The sequence below is a fragment of the Nuphar pumila genome, unplaced genomic scaffold (genome assembly GCF_984573655.1).
Source record: "Nuphar pumila unplaced genomic scaffold, dmNupPumi1.hap1.1 HAP1_SCAFFOLD_708, whole genome shotgun sequence".
NCBI classification, from domain to species: domain Eukaryota; kingdom Viridiplantae; phylum Streptophyta; class Magnoliopsida; order Nymphaeales; family Nymphaeaceae; genus Nuphar; species Nuphar pumila.
Window position 1 is genome coordinate 10591 of NW_028323459.1, and position 3530 is coordinate 14120.

Consider the following 3530-nt stretch of genomic DNA (forward strand, 5'->3'; position numbering starts at 1 on the left):
GAGATCCACTTGCTACTGACAAAACCATGCATGGGCTGTACTGCTATAAGAGCATGTTGGGAGCAAACGTCGTTTACAACACTTCACAATGCACAGCAAGTGCGCCAGCAGCTGAAAAATAGCTAGGCAGTCGTCTGAGGAGCTGGATTGTGGCTTGCCAGAATTGGCATGAGCTTCACACAATGAGGGCGAACGTCAACACACACTTGAACACTAAATGTGTGTACACATCAATACAGTCCAAGCAAATCAGGCCGGGATCGCTCAGGACTATCAATAGGAGGACAACGTGCACACGCAGTACACTGGAGTTATGACAGCAGACTGTCTTGTATCAGCATTGCTTCCACTGTCTCTGGCTGTGCCCGACATCGCAGAACCTTTGGTTAGGGGATCCTCAGAGAGCACGCAGAATCACTTTCCAGCAGCCTATCTCATGGCAGATCGCCCAACGCCCTGACGATGCACATCCACGCGTCCACCTGAAGACATTCTGAGCCCAGTACTCAAGTTCCGGGCCCCGCAAAAAGCCTGATGAATCATCATCACCGGCCGCTACGCTGTAGTTGCTTGCCGGAGGCGTCCGGCTCTTGAAGTGCTTTGTTTGGGGGTCGTGTGTCGCTCCATCGCAGCGACAAAGGTACTCAGCCCAATCAGGAAACAGATATTTGGTCGCGTGAGTCCTCGAAGCCCAAATACGTGTTGATGATGTTGTTCACCTGTATGTCGGCATCCTCAGCAGTCGGAATGCCCTCAAGGGTGTGCATGCGCTTGACCCTGGTATCCCAAACTGCCGCACCAAACATTTTGGTGTCCCAACAGTTCTGGACCACCGCTCCAATTACTCCATGCGAGGGGTATGCGTGAGTGATGTACTTCAGCACCGAGCACCTCGGGCTAAAGCCGGGAAAGAGAGTGGCAAAGTACGGCACGTTTGCAGGAAGCATGTGTATGGCCGGGGGAGGCGGGAGGTCATGCGGACCCTCGTTGTTTGGGAGATATGTGATGCGTGACACGGCATTGTGTGGATTGGGATTGCCGTGCGACACGCCGATGGGGCCAGGGTCGCGGTAGCCGAGGTTGTTGCTGTTGGTGTTGTTGTTGCTCATGACTGGGACGAATCGTGGGGGGTTGCGATAGCCAAGGTAGTTGTTGTTGTTGTTGTTACTGTTGTCGTTCATGACTGGGATGAACCCCGGGGGACATGAAACCTTGGGTGTCATGTCAACAGCCCTGGCAGAGGTTGCATGCATCTCGTAGTGTGGGTCCGGTTCCAGCAAGCCAGCCGAGTTTGCGCGCAGCCTGAAGCCTGCCTGTTTGGCCGCTGGTGCCGTTGAATGCCATAAGTCAGGGGTGGCAGCCTCGTTCACATCGCTGGAATCGCTATTGTATTGGGCATTGCCCGTGGTTTCCTCCGCACGGGCGCTAGCCTCTTGAAGATCCTGTGATTCTGGAAAGTTGAGCTTGGCACCTGGGCCACGAAACATCCTTGCAGCTACGTCGAATTGGCGGGCAGCGGCCTCCTCCGAGTCGAAATAACCTAGGTACTGGAAATCACCCTCCAGGTGGATGGTGGCCTGCCACGCGCTGTTCTTCTTGCTCCAGCTCACCCCTCGGTACCTGGATTGCTGCACAGCACAGCGACGGCATCAGAGGATACTCACAGAGATTCCCAAGTTGCCGATACCCATGCGGATGCGGTCGTGTTGTAACGAGATACAGCAGCATGCATGCAAGGCGACGTGACTCGTTCACGTGCACGGGGCCCCGCATGCAAACTGCTTTCATGCTTTGGCTGGCAAAAATCGAGTAAAATCACCCAGGTTTAGATGTACTGTGCGTGAGAAGCCGGGGGGGTTTTCCCTAGAGTAAATCCAGTTCAATGAAACCCGACAGGTGCATGGACTTTGCTACAAGCAGAGTCAGAGTCAGTTCAGCACAACCAGTCACCCACAAGGGCACTGCGCACCCATAAGCCTTTAATGATGCATCACCGACTGTAAATGAAATGCAGCAAACTGATGAGCATCCTAGCAAGGAAGGTGTCCGCCTGCTGGGAACGTGTCCGCCTGCGCTGCTGTGCACGTCTGGATAGAAATTCCTAGGTTCCTCGACGAGGACCTCGGCGATAAGGCTGTAGTTGGCAGGCAAATGCCTCATGGTGGGCACCGTGTTGCAACGCCAACTGTTGGCATTCCATGCTTCGAGGAAGGACATGCTGTGCAAGAATTGCCACTTGTCTGACTAATATTGAGTCTTCGAGATACGTGATGTCCTTGTCTCGGTATGGCAACGCAACGTAGTATAGGGGCTTCCCCATATCCCTCCGGTTGACCCCTGACGATGTCAATGTTCAAACCCAAGGCGTGGTGCATGCTCGCCTATGAGCATAAGCAGTTTCCGAGGCTTCCTACTGCAATTCGCACCTTCTACACCTTAGTTGAATACTTTCACCTCGAGTGTCTTGTCCTCGTGTCCATGCAGGATGCTCCACCTCATTGTGATCGAGGTAGTTGAGCACCTACCTGGCACCAACAGTCACTTGAGCACGCATTGTGCGCGATACCAATGGCCCGCCTAGCTGACAAGCAGAAACGAATGGCTGCTCACGATACGATGTCACCCAGCAGATGGGCACAAGCTCGGGCAAACGCTGAAATGAATATGCTGTCGTCTGCCCAGACCAGCACAGCAGAATGCACAGTGGATAAGTGGTCGTGCTTGAACAAGCACACATGTGAAAGAGGTTTCAAATGAAGTTCAGGGATTTATATTGGTCTCCTTGAGTGCGGTGAATCAGGTCTTTCGGTCCAAGAAAACGCCGCGCTCCACGTTAAACATTTTGCCTATTGCAACTTTCAAGCTCACCGCTCTGAATATCAAAAGAAGCATGCCAAATGACTTCCACAGCATGTTCAAGTGCATCAAGAATCATTCACTGTGGCCACGCTACCTTCGCTTCGATGTTGTTTTGAGAGTCGAGAACATCGGTATTGATCTCAGTTGACGCAAGAAAAACACTGTGCTTGAGGCCAGCGTGCAATACAAAGTGGACGATGCACTGAAAATTTGGAGTTTAGCAATCTGCTGTTCAAACTCAGTCGACATGATGGTATGTGAAGTTGTCCCGTGCGGGAGGACTCGCTCCTGAGAGCAAGTCTGTCTACGCTTCAGGTGAGGCGTCTTAGGAAGCGCAAGTCGCCAGCTACAAGTCAGAGTTACAAAGAGCAGCCCATTCATTGTGCATGCGATTCCGTTTTCCTTCATGTTGGCAACCAAGTTGCAGTCAGAAGTGTGCACAACAGGGTGCACACATGTACGGCGAATTGTGGCAAGGCGCAAACACAAGAAAGGGACGTGCCTGACGTGCACGTGGCCTGGGGGGCTGCACAGGCTGTTCGTCGTTCTTGAAGGGATTCATGTTCGGCGTGGGCGCCAGGACAATTGCTAAATTGCTAAACAGTGTTCAATTATAACCCTGGCTGGCCAGGACTTGAAAGGACTGGAAATCCAGTTGGCCCGTTTCCTAG